The sequence below is a fragment of the Amblyomma americanum genome, chromosome 4 (genome assembly GCF_052857255.1).
Source record: "Amblyomma americanum isolate KBUSLIRL-KWMA chromosome 4, ASM5285725v1, whole genome shotgun sequence".
NCBI lineage: Eukaryota > Metazoa > Arthropoda > Arachnida > Ixodida > Ixodidae > Amblyomma > Amblyomma americanum.
Genome location: NC_135500.1, coordinates 215,915,687 through 215,932,302, shown reverse-complemented (window position 1 = coordinate 215,932,302; position 16,616 = coordinate 215,915,687). Strand labels below are relative to the sequence as shown.

The 16,616-nt window shown below is 46.9% G+C and overlaps 2 protein-coding genes across 2 annotated transcripts in view; one reads left to right on the top strand and one right to left on the bottom strand.

The window, feature by feature from the left end:
- LOC144129319 (uncharacterized) overlaps positions 1-16,616 on the bottom strand; it is an 86,505-nt gene that overhangs the window by 6,359 nt on the left and 63,530 nt on the right. The window lies entirely within an intron of this gene.
- The window catches only part of brat (tripartite motif-containing protein brain tumor), a 116,752-nt gene continuing 109,030 nt past the window's right edge, over positions 8,895-16,616 (top strand). Inside the window, exon 1 of the mRNA XM_077663359.1 lies at positions 8,895-9,143. The gene's annotated coding sequence lies outside the window, so the exon portion shown is untranslated. The remainder of the gene's footprint in view (positions 9,144-16,616) is intronic.

Genomic DNA, 16,616 nt, shown 5'->3' with positions numbered 1-16,616 from the left:
CCCTTCTTTGTTCCCTGTAGTACGAGAGAATCTCCCGGAAGGAGAGCAGACACTCCTCGCCCCGTACAAGGGGCTCGACTCCCGCGCGGAATGTGAGACCTCGGGCTAAGGAATGAGCCTCCTCGTTGCCAGGGAGGCCGGCATGTGCTTCTCCTCTTTAACTTCTTTATCTTCTTAAACTCTTCTCTTTAACTTTATAAGCTTCTCAAGACAAGCGCCGGCTCATCTCCAGCTCTCTGAGAAGGATTTCGTTCCAAGGGCTATCCTTCGCTTTGTAGGGGTGCCTCATCACAGTGAGGGAGCATCCAAGTGCCATGTAGGGGGCTTCGCCTCCACCATTTACATCATCGTTGTCAATAAAGTTTCCACCACCACCACCGTAACCACTGAGCCACCGCAGCGTCTTTTTTGGGTGGATTCGTTTAAGAATGAAATTTCTAAGGACCATTTGTAGGCTTTTGGCCACCCTACACACGCCTCTTAATGGCCAGCAGAACCCGCACTGTTTGAGAGAAGACGCAAAGTTAGCCACTAATGCCTTAACTCCGCGTTAATTCACAATTAGGTTAAAGTAGTACAAAGCAGACAGTCCATGATACAGCGGGAGGTCGCAGTCCCAGAGAGTATTTTTTTTCTCGCATCGTCGCTTGGTATCGTTTGAATCACATTCGGGTGTCCTTTGTCTACAAGCAACTTCTCTGTCTTCCCTTCTTTCATTTGCGGCGTGTGAGACAATAGCGCACTTTCCAATAGGCGCGAAGAATAACTTTATTCGATGCGTTTTCATTGCGACCTCATCACATTACGAACCTAACCCCAGCATGTTCAATCATTCAATGTTAACCCTCACGCTCGCCACGCCCGTAATGCAATGGCAACACTCGCAGTCCAGAGGTTAGCAAGAAGCATTCGAATGCAAAAAAAAGTGCAAACACACATTGGAGGAATTGATAAAGCAAAGTAAAGAAAGTGCGAAAAATGGGAGCTCGGAGGGGGGGGGGGGGGGGGGTAGTGGCCGCTGTACAAAAGAATTCTCCTCACTGAACCCCACCGCGCACACCGTTTCATTCAATGCGCCCGAAGGGAAACTGTGGGCTTCTCCGCAGTATGACTCATCCTGCGGAAAAGCAAGCTTCTCTTTCGGGTCGGCGCTGGTGGAAGAGCATTTGCACTACTCCCGCCGCTCCCAGCTTTTGTGTTCTCGCCACTGCGAGCTGGAGGAAAGAGAAGAAAGAAGTGAGAAAACTCTAAAACCGTAAAGCGTAAAGATAGAGGTCCTACATACGATGGGAGAGAGTAAAAGGGCTCACGAAACCGTGCTCTTTTGTTAGAAACCTCCGAGATCCGTGCTCCTCATGCAAATGGGCTATAAAACGTCGAGAAACGACGTGTGTGTTGGCTTGAACATGAAAGCAGCTTGTCTTTCAGGCTCTGGTATCGGATGTTATTGCTTCTGCGTGTGTTAGAAAGCGTGAGCGAGTGTCATGGGCAGTTAACGACTGGTTCGCCAAAGCCTTCTTTTTGTGTGTTTGTGTGTGTGAGCAGAAGTACTGCCGTTTCAAGACGCGTAGCACATATTTAGTAAGAAAACCATACTATGTGCTGACCTACTTTGTTATTGAAGCGCAAGTGTCGTAGAGAATGTGAGTTTCAACTTTTGGACAATGAACAAAACCCCTGACGTCAGTACGATGGAGGCTTCAACATGTTCAAGTGAAGACTAACCTGCAGCGACGAATTTGTCTGTTGCGGACCAAAATTGAGAAAGTGCAAGCTTATTTTTTAGTACATTTATTTGATTGGTAGTTAGTATGGTAATGAACCGGCGTTAATAACGCCTTCTCAAGGTTCAGTGATGCATATGTTCCTTTCAGCGCTGTCCGTAGAGTTGTATTATTTGCGGTCCGAAAACAGCACTCTTATCCGTGCCAAGAAACCTCGCCAAGTTTTTTTTTCAAACTTATCTTTTTTCAACTCTCAACCTTCCTTGATAATTTTAGTCCCTTGATTATGCTGTTTTTCCAGACCACAGTATTGCTTAACCGAATTAGTTATCGCTGCAACAAACACCGCAACCGGTCCTACCACGTCGAAAGAGTGGAAACGAAAAACCAACGAGAATCAAGGCGGAGATGGAAGAAGCCGTTAATTAAATAACTGCGCACATTACAAGCCGCCGTAAGCGGCCGCTCAACTGAGAGTGCGGAGCGAAGAGCAACAAGCCAGCGAAGTACGGCGTTCTAGCGACGATCCCCGACCCAGGTGGAAAGCGATTTGAGGGAAGTTGCAGACATGAATGTCCTCTCTTTTTTTTTTCGGTTGTTTTCCGCAGTTTTTATTTTTAGTTTCTAAAACTGCCATATCTGCAGGCATATTTACAAAAGCTCTGTGAAAAATGACGAAGAGAAAAGGTAAAAACTCGCCCAACAACTTCTCTTGTCGAATAAAGTCTTGGCCGTCTTTCAAACGGAATCAAGCGAGTAATCCCTATCTCGAGGCTCTCTGATATCTTTCGGAGACGCAGGTTCATTACTGCGCGAATTATTGACAACATGCACAGCCTCGGATTAAGAAAGCAAGAAAGAAAGCAGGCGACCGAGAAGTAGAACCGCAGCACCAAGTTTCTCGAATTATCCCCTCGGAAGCAAACAAACACCGCATTGCGATGCTGAGAAAGGAAGAATAGCTCGACAGTAAGAAAAAAAAAGAGAAGGAAAGGCAAGTGAGAAGCTTTCCTTTCATTTTTTTTCCCGTTCCTTTCCTTCTCGCCGCCAAGCCGAAGCCCTGCGACCATCTCAACCGCATTTCCCCTGTTTGCTTCGTGACGTCACAACCGGTGTTGGCGGTCATTGGCCCCGTGGCGGAGGGAAACGCGACTATTCCCGAAACACCCGCCGCGGAAAGGGACGGCGTCGGGAAGGGGGAAGGGGATGGTGCAGACGAGGAGGTGGTGCGAGGAAAAGAAAGACTGCTGCGACCGAAGGCTACCAGAGCACCACTGGAGCGGAGTGACACGGAAGCGCACCTTGGTGGGTGCCGAGGCGGCTCTGAACCGGGGCCCCATTTCATCTTTAGGTAGCGGATTGCCGCCTCTGATTGCGGGAATTCGAGTTTGTGAAAAGGCACTTTGTTTTTCTCCTAATGAACCCAGTCTCGGGAAGCGTGCTAATTGCCCGGGGACTAAGCGATAACAAATGAATAAAATTTGCGAGATGTGACGCAATTTGCACCACGTCAGTCTCACATATTTTGTGGCGGGAACGAACTGCTTTGACATTGATGTAAAGACCGCAGTGAAAGTAGCCCCCTCCGCTCGCTGCGCATGGCATACTGAACGTGATTGTCTTCAGCATATGCATGAGTTTGACCAGCGGTTTTCTTGACCCGTGCACGGGTTCGAAAGGCGCCGTAGCTAATGAGGCTGCGCAGTTTACGATCGCCTTATTTAAGGATAAAAAAATCGGCAGAGACACTTAGAACTGCTTACGCGTGGGTATGAGAAACCATTACTGCCCCTGGGTGCATTGACACCCACACACACGCGCGCGCGTATGACACCACCCGGAACGTTATACAACAAACGGGTGCATCACAATTTTTATGCGCCTTAAAAGAAGGTGTAAAGAGTCTGGGAAGGCATAGAATTGAAGGTGCATATCTCGTCGGTTCGAACCTCTTCCGGAAGCTAGGTTCCAACTTGACTAGCACATGTAACCTATATGCAATGAGAAATCGTATGACACCACCCGGAAAACTGTATGACAAACGGTTGCGTCTCAAGTTTGGTACAAATGTTGTGAGGAAAACTGGCGCCACATGGAGGTCGGCCAGTGGTGATTATATATAGACGAACGACATATGGGACTGTCTGAAGTGGCAATGCTCGGCTTGCTGTGAGCGTCATACTGCTGCTTGACGACGTGACCGTATATTTCTTGCCATTCATGGGATTACACAAGTCACCAGCTTTTCTCGCAATGGGGCTAGTAATGCTGTCGCATTAAGAAAGCAGCTAAGAAAAATTAGAATGGCAGCCTAAGCTTCGCCTCCGTGGCCAGAAGATTATAGCACACCTTAGAGTACTCTGTCTTTGTTACGAAGTCGTTTACAAAATGAAAGAGGCGAAAAAAAAAATCACACACTGGTGGGATTTTATCAACAGAACGTGGCACGTTATCTGGATCAATAGCTAAACAAAATAACACGTCGGTGACTTCTTTGTGCAGTCAAAGCATACGTAAAAGTTACCGCAATCACTTCTCTGTGTGTGTGTGTGTGTGTGTGTGTGTGTGTGTGTGTGTGTGTGTGTGTGTGTGTGTGTGTGTGTGTGTGTGTGTGTGTGTGTGTGTGTGTGTGTGTGTGTGTGTGTGTGTGTGTGTGTGTGTGTGTGTGTGTGTGTGTGTGTGTGTGTGTGTGTGTGTGTGTGTGTGTGTGTGTGTGTGTGTGTGTGTGTGTGTGTGTGTGTGTGTGTGTGTGTGTGTTAAGTATGATGACCTCCACGATTGGGACCTGGTTACTGACCGCGTTATGTACTCCTCACGGTGCTGAAAAAAAATGAAAACATGAAAGCTGTTTTTTTAGGAAAAGAAATGACGCAGTAATTGTTTACTGTAAAAGTTTCCAGCGAAGTCTAATTCCCGTGAAGGTAACGAAGAGAAAAAAGATACTTATTGATCTTGCCTAATCTTATGACGTTTTAGCACGCATTCTGTTCATCTTAATTATCGGTGACTGGACTGGACCTTTTTTTTTTCAGATATTTTAAGTTGGCTTTTCCCTGTTGCACATTCATCAACAAATGGCATCGCAGGCCGCCAGTCAGATGGAGACGAGGGAACGTGTTTGCCAGCGCTTTGCAGCTGCGCGTGGTGTCGTAACGGTAATCAAGTACCGTAAACACCTCCTACGTCACAAAACACGTGGATGACACATCTCCATTTGCTGCATTAAAATTGCCTATTTCCACTAATACTTGGGCACGAATCAGGGTTGTGAAGACGACTTATCATTTCTGAAAACGGTCCAAATGCACTTATGCCAGAAGTAATGCAGGATACAAAACAATGAGCACATCTAGAAATGCAGAGATCCTAGTCGGAAAAGTACACTCCAAGTCCGCCCCATTGCCTTCGGTGACAAATCACGGCGCGCCGAGTTCAAGGACCTCTCCTTCCGAGCGGGTGAAAATCCCAGTGCGGCCTCTCCATCCGACGACGTAGCACCTTTGAGCCTTGAACGAAAGAAGTAAAACTAGGAAGCGGATGGCCAGGGATCGATCCCGTTTGGGGCGTCGCGCAGATTTCCTGGAAGAACGTTCTCCTGCTCCGGGAACACTTGGCTTTGGCGAGCGACGCGCGCAGGCAGGAGGCCCCAAAGAAACGCATCTAGAACAAGCTGAAGTGGGGAAAAAAAGGTGTCTAATTTTGGCATATTCCCGTACAACCAAGTCGGCTGTATGTTTGGCTGATACGGTTCTGTATTTTCTGGAGAAGCCGCTGCTAAATTCAGTCGCTATCAAAGTGCATCCCATCAACTGTGGCAGTGTATGCATGGCATTTTGATATTAAGCGATAGAAAGTTTTTTTCTTTTTTTGCACCGAGACAACAAGAAACGCTTTCTTGCTTGATGTCCCTCTTTTACCGGAGGATTTCTGGTCTCAGCGATTCTAATGACAATAGAGAATTGAAGTTGGCGCGTCTCGGCTGTCACATCTGCCGTCGACACTTCGCTTAATCAGCAAATCTATTGACACGTCGCACTGCTTAAAAGTGTGATGTTTTAATTTATTATATGTACGTTTAATACGTCTTTTGCTATTGACAAGGGCCTAAATTCTTGATGTTTATCACTGCAGCCAACACTGCCGCACGGACACCTTGGCTAAGAAACTCACGTGGGGTATAACTTCTGTTTCTCATGATAACCAGTGGAAATGGGCAATAATCTCTTTTCTTTTTATTTATTTCACATGATGTGAACTCGAAAGCCTATTGAGAATGCAGATGTAAGGAAGCGTCGTTCCAGATCGAGGGAACAGCGGCCTGTCAGACAGCACCGAACATCAAGAGAAGCGTTTTACGACCTCTCCATGGCGATGCCTTCTTTTAGCGGATTTCATCTTCCGACACGTCGCACCCGGATGATGTTTCGTTTTGCGGAAGTAAACGCTGCAAAACACTGGTGGTAGAAGGAGAGCAAAAGCCAAAGTGAATAAAGATAACCGAGTCACTCCGCCCTTTTTATAGGCACCGCTGGGCAGACGCACTGCGATCGCATACAGTTTCCGCATAGTATACGCAACGATCAGGAGGAGTTTTCCCCTTTGCTCGTCGTTCGCCGACCGTTTCCCCGCTTCCTGTTCCCCCTTTTCCCTCACAACCGCGCTCCGTCCACCCTCCGCCTCCCGGTTGGAGTCATTTCGCGGTCATCTTGTCGATGCCCGGGCCCTTCACCTCGAAAGTTCAAAGTCCTCCCGGTCGGGGACAATGCGCACCCGCGGCTGGGGAACCGGCGGCGCCCAGGATTGAGTCGAGCTTTTCCCTAGAACAGCCGTCGTTTTCCCTAGAGTTTCCGCCCTGGGTTCGATCCGAGCAGGTAGCTCGCGCCCGCGGCTTCGTCTCCGGACGCGACGTTCTCTCTTGTTTACAAAAAGTGTGCGTGCCTCAGCGCGTGCTCTGACGTTTTGGATGTCAGCAGTTGTGATGCGCACACGTCTTTTTTTGCCACAATGAACGTCGGCATGTTAATTGATTGTTTCTATATAGTGTATTATGTTGCCACTATGTAGAAAGAATTATATCGATTGCGTTATGCTTTTTTTATGAAATTTTACGCCTTAAATGATGCAGTTTTAGACTTGTTTATAAAATTTAACAAATGTGCAGTTTATAAAGTTGCACGTTTTTGTTTTCGCTCGTACGTTGCGAACTTCACACGTTGGCAAGTTTTGGAAGCCGCAACGCCTCCTTTAGTCTGCTCTTGTGAGCGGAGCTGTGTTGACGGCAAGAAACTTTCCCGCCGAATTTTAGGAATGCTGTATATACTCTGTCCCACAACTTCTTCGCAGCAGCGTGAAATATGTAACAAGCGCACAGTGCAGCTCCTACAAGTGTGTTTTTATCGCGCAATTCCGGAAGCCTGCTCCTGACGTTCGCAGCAGCATTCTACTCTGCTGAGAGCAAGTTTTGCGACGGAGTGTATATTGTTAGTAAGTACAGCTTCTTAAAGCGATGGTGACCGTTCCAATGCGCGAATACCGGCGCAAAGAAAACTGAGGGTGACATAAGCGGAAAGCACTGCTCCAAGCATTAGAACATAGCATTAGCATCAACCCGAGAGTGCGGTGTGGGGTGACGATGGTAGCGTGTTAGCAACTAACAGCTGCCTCACTCACAGCTTCCTTTTTCTGGCATATCATGGTATTCAATATTTTCAAGCTCTCCTCCCTAGGCACAGGCCTCCCGTCCACCCAGCTATGTCCCCCAGCATGTCGCAGTTTCTTGAAGCCGGTAAAAGTAGCAAGATGCGGTAGAGATTCAGGTGTATAGATAGAATGAATTTTTCTGGTTCGGGCGATCGCACGGGCGGCCGCAGATTGCGCAGGACAGCGTTAATTGGAGGTAAACGGCCAAGAGGCGTATTTATTCTACAGTGGACGTAACTGGGCTGCTGATGATAGGTGATGATTGCTTTCTAGCAAAATCCCATCCAAGGGCCAAATCGGCAGCAAGAGAGGGCTGTTTGCGGACTCCTACTCGCAGGAATGCCCAAAGTTATCAAATATGCGCCTATCAGTACAGGTATACTGATTGAATAAGATAACATTTAATGGTCACTGGCTGATATTCAATGGATATGATCGGCATGAGACGTTCGGTAAATTTAGTTCTTTCTGCACACCAAATTTAATGACATTTACGCACACTTAGTTCATGCATTCTTTAAAATAAACTTTATATATAGTGAGTAGTTCGTTGCCAGCAAGTTTCCAGAGCGAGAAAGGCGCTGCTAGTAGTGCTGCATGCTGACATCGAAAGGACTGGAATCCGCACTGCACCTTAGTGTTTGGCATTGCCAAGAGATGGCGCCAGCGCTCAAGAAAGTTCGTTTACCTGGTACTTAGCTCTCACCGCACGGAACGAACCCGTCCCCGTGTCGCAGTGCCACTGATTAACGCAGTCCTGTACTCTGCTTATGCGGACAGCTTGGAGCCTTAAGCAAGGACAATACATGCAAGGACTGTACCCACATGGGACATGAACATATACATACGGCGTAGTAGTGTGTAGCGACGGCGATCAATTGACACTCACTGGGTATATACACATTCATGACGATGCATGGGTAAACACAATGCTGTGCACAGCAAGAGATAAGAACGCAACACATTTTCTCTTCCGCATAGTTGCTTTCGATTGTTCAGCCGTCTAAAATAAGGCTGTAAACCGCTTTCGCCACCAAAAGCAAGTTTATTGCGGGGACTCTTCAGTTAATTACCGACTGATTTCTCGCGATGAAATAAAAAATTCAAAGCTTATCTTTGCAACTTCTAACGTTTGTTGAAAATAAATTCATACCACTCAACGAACTAACAAAAGAAGAAAAGGTGTGCAGTAATGGTGAGGAACTGATCATGTGGCGTACAGTTTTAGTACACACTTACTAGCGGTCAACGCAATGTGCAACAGGACCTGTTTCTAGAATGATAAAAAGCCCTTCAGGCAGTGAGCGGCAAAGTCAAGGTCAGAAGACGCTAGCGACCAGCCGCACATAGATATGGCCGGTTGGCAGGGGTGTTGACACTTCGGGAGTTCACCCCGGTAGCCACGGTCGTTGCTCTGGCTTCATTCGTTCCGTCACAGTTAAGGAAAGAGCAAACAAAGATACCGCACAAGAAATTTTGAACTACCAATCTTGTACGAGGCGTCACTGAAAACAGACTCTCCACGCGTCTTTGAAGCGACAAAGTTCTACCGACTTTCCGCGCGCGCGCAGCTTTTTTTTTCTCTCGCCGGTAGCAACCGCCGTTTGGGTGCCCTGCCGCCGCCCGACGCGGGCTGTCATCTTCAAACATGGCGGTTGCGAGCAGACGCACATGTGCGTTGCCAGCGTGAGAACGCGCGGATTTCTTCGGTCCGGACAGGTGAGTACGTGTTTTCGACATTTTTCCGAAGAGCGGCACTGTCTGCGCGAACGGCGGGTCTGATTGTCACGTGCTATCGAGCTAACGATGGTTTTACGAACCGTCGGCGCCGCACGCCCAATCTCCGGCGTGTGCCCGCCCTTTGTCAGTTTTGTGGGAGCGTCGTTCGCCAATATGGCGTTCGCCGGCGTTGTGCCGTAGGACTTGGACCGGCCGTATTTCTGTCGTGCCTTTCGCGCACGTTCGTAGCGGCGGTGATGGTAACTTTGGTGGCGACCAGCGTCATTTGCGGTGGCGTCGGGCGGCATCGCGAGCCTCGCACCCGCGGGAATATTTTTGACGGCGCGCGGCGTCTGACAACAATCTCTCTCCACTGCGTTTCCCTTGCCGCTCGCTGTTCGTATGGCGTCACCGACGAGCTTGTTTCATTTCCAGGACTGCGGTTGTTGACATTTGGCACGGTTCGCGAACTAATTCCGCGCATCCGTGCCGCGCGGACGGAGCGACCGCGGCACCATTGTTTGCCGGCCACTGAGTCCGTACGTGCGTAGTTGTTTTCCAGATGTTGGCCGGCGGCTGCCGAGACCTCTTTTCGTGCTTCTAGACATTTCCTCCGCTGCCGCTTCGTTTTCGGTTGGGTGTTCCGTTCGCGGCTTCTCGCGATCTTACCGGCGGTACTCCACTTGGCCAAGGGTCAGTGGCCGACTGCGCTTGCAGTTTAGGTATTTCTTTCAGCGCCGGCCGCAGAGCGTCGGACATATCAAACTGTGACTTTGGCGCTTTCGTCGGAGTAGCGGGCCGAGGTTTCTTGCCAAGCTCGATCGACACAATGTTTCTTAGAGCGGAATAATGTGGCAAACCCTCCTGACTATTCATGCACATCTGTATACAGAGTACAGCGCTTCGCTTAATTCTGGCACCATGCTGCTCGCAGAAACGTTTTTGCTTGAATTTATTTTTATGGAGCTCCATCGTGAATATCTGCAACCTTTTTAACAGCTTTTCGCTCTTGAGTCCAGTTCTCAGTTTCACGCCTTCTTTTATTCTGTTCATGGTTATGCATCAATTCTCGAAATCCTAGTCTGTTCAGAATGCAAGTGCGAATTTCGGCTAATGGCGCAGGTTTCGCTTTATGTATGATACAGATAACTGGTTCTGCCAGCACCAATAGTACCATCACTTTCATCACTGTTGAATCACTACAAGCTGGTAATTTTTATTTACTGGAATGCAACCAAAAGTTCTTAGCCTGTTCCTGGCTTTTGCAACATCAGCCCTATTGCACACTACAGTGGGTTCACAGGCATGCAACAGGCGCTTCTTTGCTGGGCCTATCTGCCTATGTCACTGGGAGGTGCAGCCTATTCTTGGCTGATTGCATAAACGTAAAACTGATTGCACAAGCAGTGCGTCTGGGCCATTCCTTGGTAGCACGTAAGTGTGTTTTGTAACTGTCCCCATGTCATTTCCACCTGAATCTTGCATGTATGTTTGCTCGTGAAGGCCATGTGGTTTTGTAACATACTGCGAAGCTCGAACCATTGGGATCTTGCTCGCGTCATAGTTGACACTTGCCGCCTGTGGGTCAGCTGTCTGCCTGCACCATGCGATTATCTGCAATGAGCACTATCTGGGTTGAGAAACAGATTATGTGTGTCATCACTGATTAAGATGTATTTTGCAGACAAAGCAAGAAAAAATATGCACTTGGCCGCGAACACTTGTTATGTTGGCCTTTTTGGTCGCGTTTGGGTCTTTGGGACTGGAGTACTGCTACATAATCATTTTCGTCATTCTTCTAGTGAGGATTAGAAGCTTAAAAGAGGAATTAACCTTGAAAAGATTATAACTAGTCATAAACTCTGACAATCAGAGACATCTTTCATGTCATCGATGAATTTGCAAACATAGGTATGTCTGCAGTATGGACACCACGCAGCTGTGTCAGTTAAGAGGTAGGCATTGTAATTGCACATATTCAAAGCTTTAAACTTTACCTCAGTTTCAATATAAAGTAGCATTTTTAGTTAAAATATTGCCTCCTCTATTGTTTTTTACTACCATTGCTATATTTGTACACAGTATCCCTGCTTTGCAGTAGTGATGCCTGATGGGTGGACCTCAACCACATCTGATCAGTGTGTCGGAATGTGTAGCAGTCCCTTGCTTTCTTCGTGCTGAAAAAAAACTGTATATACTGATTGAACATGTGCCTGGTCTGCAAAAGGCATGACTGTCTTAATGCCTGCAGTTGCAGTCTGTTCATAGGGAGGCAAATATTGCAGTTTGTTTCTTACATTGATTACCAGAAAGCAAGTGTGAAGGTTGAGTCTTCTGGAAGGCTTAGTAATGCTTTCTCAGTTCATAGTAGACTGTGCTGCATTTTACGGGAGTTGCAATGACTTTTTTTCTTCTCTGTTTCTTCTTTGTTTCTAATGTTTCTTCTCTGACAACATGAAAGCTTCAAGAAGGCGTGCTGTGACTTAATCACTGAAAAAGTTGCGCTTTCATAATACATACTTAACGTTATTACAAATTTCGTTTTTAGACTGTATTGCGGATTGTGGGGTTTTAACATTTCGAAGTAGTGCAGGGCTCCGCATTAATTTTTAGACCACCTGGGCTTCTTGGATGTGCACTGACATCGCATAGCATGTGGGTATGTCTGTATTTCGACTCCAGCGTAATATGGCCACTGCAGCTGGGATCAAAACCACGACCTTGGGATCAGCAGCCAAATGGCAAAGCCACCGTGAAGGGTTAAATTTCATTACTGAACAATTAAGAAGCATTTATGAAGCACATGTAGAATCCCACATGGTGTGGCTCAGTGCATCTTTTCATAATAATGCTCTGAATGGGCCATTGCGTCTTTTGGTGGCAATAGAGTTTTTAGTTTCTATTTACGATAGCATTCGGAATGAGGGTCTTATTGCATGTGTCCAACCACTTTGTTGATAGGATTGACATGCGTGAACCTCCAAATGCTGAATTCCAGATGTAAAGTTTAATAATGAAAACTTGTATTTTGAAGGTGCCATTACTGTTTCCACACAGCTGGATATATAGGAAACTTCTGTGGACAGTCAAAGTTTGCAACGGCAATTATTACTTTTGCTTTTTGTCTTCATGGTGGTAATTAATCATAGTTTTCCACTTAAGCATTGAATCATGGTTGCCTGTGAAGCAGATGTGGTGTTTTGGCTATTTATTCTTTATATTCCAGTGGAATGGTTGAGTGCAGAAGGACAGCATTATGTGGGGACAGCATGATACCTGTGGTTGTGACTTCTTAATGAAACCAATAGATTGACACAGGGTCACTTGTGGGTAGCCCCACACCCTGTTTCACATTTCATAGTTTTTGTTACTTGCTTGGTGCTAAGCTACATTTTTAAACATTTTGAGTCTACTTTTGGAGAGATCTTTCGCATTAACTTTGCCGCCACCTCTGGCTGCAAGGGACAGGCGTATTGTGGCGTGGCCTGGTTACAACTCCTACATGCTACAGAACATTATGAGCTAAAGTGTTAGCCTTTATTTCGAACATCTGATCAATAGTTGCACTCTTAATCGAATATGTCAGGACGGCGCGAAAACAAGGACCAAAGAGGCACACGAACACAACAGGACAGGCGCCTGTCCTGTTGTGTTCGTGTGCCTCTTTGGTCCTTGTTGTTTTCGTGCCGTCCTGACATCTTCAAAAAGCTATGCACCAACTAGCTCAAACCAAAGTACTTCTTAATCTAAGAACATAAGTAGAGTCCAAGCTATGTGCGACTATGGTTCTCGTTAATTTCAGGCTTGGCAAATAGTATAGTTGCAAATGGCTCCCCTTTGTCCTTCAGCTTAATGCTTCCATAATTGTCACAGGTAATAAGTCTGTGTGTGTGACTCAAAGAGAGAGAGAAACATGAATTCATAGGCCATTTTCATATCCAGGGCTCTAATAGAGGGGGATCAGTGAGATGATGTATACATCATAGCGCTAAACAACGAAGACTACAGAGAATAAGGCAAGGCAGGTGCTATCTTCCCCAAATAGCCCAACTTTCCGTTAGTGAGATGGTGCAGTGGCCAAGGAATTTCAATTCAAAGGTGAGACATACCAGGCTGTGGATGTTGGATGAGCCTGGTAACTACTCCTCAAGAATCGCGTGGGGAGAAAGAAGGGAGTAGCAGAAGGAGTTGCGGATAGTTGAAAAATGTGGACATGTCAAAGAATGAGAGGGGTGTCTGGAAAGCTGCTGCATACAGCGGTTGGCTTATTCTGTTCTGTTATCAATGCTATGTTGTCTGTGATCAGCAGCCTTCTTGAATCTTTCTAGTTGTCATTTTCTTTAACATATTTTTTTATTAACTTCTTAAGAACCATGTGACATTGGGTGACATTTGTGTCCCACCTCCTGTGTTCTGTTATGACCCCCTTATCTAATTCTCTGGGCCTTTAAGGGTATAATGATTGATGACGAATGGTGATGGTGAGGCCAGTGAATAACATGTTGTTTCTTTGTGATATTGTATTCATGCTACCATCAAGCACTTTTTTCAACCACAAAGGCTTCTGTGGTGACCTCCCATCCTGGAACATTGTTTGTCATGAATTTCGAAGTTTGCAGTCCGATTTTTCACATAATCAGTTTCCAGTAGCTCTTCCAAAAAGATATATATGTGCTGCTAGCAGCCACAGCTAGCTGCATGTGAGAAAATGCATTTTGACAGTTGACAAACATGCCAGTGAGCGTTGTGGTATCGTCTTGCTGGCCAATCAGTTGTGCCTCTTAGTCTTGTTGACGGTGAGATCTGTGTTGCTTTTCCGCTGCTTTTATTTCACTTCCTGAGTACTGTTTAGTGTGGCATCAAATCTTTTTTGAGGAAGGTCAATTGCAGAGAAGAGAAAGAAAGCTTGAGGACATGCCTTGCCTGTAAATTGCATTGCTGGTGATTGGCAGTGGAGCCACGATAGTCAGTGAAGTGCTTACAAATGTACAGCGCATCTGTTGTTGACTGTAAATGTTTAATGCAAGCCCTTTTAACTCACACATTTAAGCGATTCTGGTGCTTGTCATGGTGTGAACTTTGTCATACTTAAGCTTAGCATAAAAGGCTACTGGTTGCATGTTGTGGAGAAGCAGTAGACAACAGTAATTGGAGTTTGGGTGGCACTTCTGGGGCCCCTGAATTTTAAAGTTGCACGGGGCTGTAATTAGAGTGCATGAGATGTGTAGCTATAGACCACACTAAGCCAATATGCTTTTGATCACTGCCAGTAGGTTTTTAAGGCGTAAGCCTTACTTTCCCCATTTAGTGAACACCCGTCTATGTGTGTTTTTGTGTGTGTGTTAACACTCAATAAAAGAGGGCATGCTAATGATTGGTCGTGCAAGGTGCAAATTAATGATTGGTCGTGCAAGGTTGCTTGGGCAGAGCAACCTGGATTGCACAAATTCCACTGGTGGCAGCATCTGCCGTCCCAAGGCAATGGCCCGGGAAGAGCAACTTAGATTGCACAAATTCGACCAGTGGCGCACTGCTTAACCTCTGTTCCACTGCGCCAGAAGTGGTATGAGGACTCCCAGGGATCTATGAATATTAAGTAGATAAAGACCAGTTCTGCATATATGGGCATTAACCCATTAGCTATTGCTTCATACCCTTAAGGCAGAGCACGGGGTGCAGTGCGGTGGTGACTGCTTTCACGAAGTTAGCGCACAGACCAGGAGAGAGGTGTAGCGGCATTGCGGTGGTAGCTACATAGAACCATGCGGAGGTAGAATTGCCAGCTGCATGGCATCGGGTTACATCACGCCACAATTCGCGGTGACTGTGTTCACGAACTGAGCGGGCGGGCTTACGCCTTCCCGCACATAAGCAGTCTTAAGTGTCTCTGCTGACTTTTTAAGGCGTAGTAGGTCTTACTTTCCCAAGTAAGCGAAAATCCGCGCGCTTGTGTGTGCACGTGTATGTGTGGGGTGACACTTGATGGTATCCATAAAAGATGATGTCCACATGCAACCTGGCAGATGACAGTTAAATTTATTATTGGTCACACGAGGTTGCTTGGGAAGAGCAGCCTGGATCGCACATTTTTTTGGGATTGGAAAACGTTTATTATTGGCTTGAGCTATAAATGGGTTTGTTGACCTTGTTAGGCGGCCGTCAGTGGAGACTGGCGGCAACCTCTTCGGCTCTCGTCACCATCTGTAATTGGGTTTCCAGGTCGGAGCTGAGCAACAAGGTCTCCCACGGGCCTGGGGGCGCGAGCCTCTTAAGCGATATTGGTGGGGTATCTCGGACAGTCCCAGAAGATGTGATCTACGCTGGCTTTGCCACCGCATTTTCTGCACTCCGGCTTAAATATATCCGGGTACACATGGCTTAGGACAGCTGGATTAGGGAGAGTTTTCGTTTGAAGTTGTCTCCACAGTACCTCCTGTTCTTTGTTTAGGCTTTTATGCGGAGCAGGGAAGGTTAGCCTTTCTAGCCTGTAATGCTGAGTAATCTCACGGTAGGTATTAAGGCCGTCTCTCATCATTTCGACGTCCGAGTTCGCATCCACAGCTCGGCCGATAGATCCTCGAGCTTTATCGTGGTCTGCCTCGTTCCCTGGGTTTGACGAGTGAACTGGTAACCAAACCAGTTCCACGTCTGTCCTGTCTTTCGGGTAATTCCTGAGAATTCCCAAGGAGATGGGAGATATTCTGCCCTTGGCGAAATTGGCAATGGCTGCTTTTGAATCGCTGACAATCATTTCTGCTCGCAGGTTTGTCAACGCCAAGGTGATTGCCGCTTCTTCGGCTGTTTCTGAAGAGTTGGTGCGTACTGTCGCGTTTGCTATGAGTTGGCCTTCCGCGGTAACCGCGGCTATCGTGAATGCTTTCTCGTGTGTTGGGTAAGCTGCCGCATCTACGTAGACTACGTCCTGTCAACCCTCAAGTTTCTTAGCTAGGGCTTTTGCTCTGGCCTTGCATCTTCCTTCATGATGGACGGGGTGCATATTTTTCGGTAATGGTTTTACCGTGATTGTCCTTCGGAGGCTGGACGGGATTTTTTGAGTATCCGCGTTTATTCCGAGCCTTTCTAGGATTTCTCTACCCATATTGGTTCGAGTGAGCCTGAGCTCTTGCATTCTACGATGGGCCTCAGTCAGTCCGTCTAGCGTGTTGTGTAGGCCGAGTTGCAGTAACTTCTCAGTGGAGGTGTTGACTGGTACCGTAGGCCTAGGGCTGCCTTGCAGGCCTGCGTGATGAGACCTTCAATTTTGAGTTTCTCAGCGTTGTATAACTGTAGATAGGGGAGGGCGTAATTCATCCTGGTGATGACAAAGGCTTGCACCAACCGACATAGATCTTTTTCCTTAACTCCTGTTTTCCTGTTCGCTATGCGTTGGATCAGTCTAATGGTTTGGTGAACTGAGGCGCTTAATTTTTCGATTATTTCGGTATTTTAGCGGTTCTCTTGTATTATCATTCC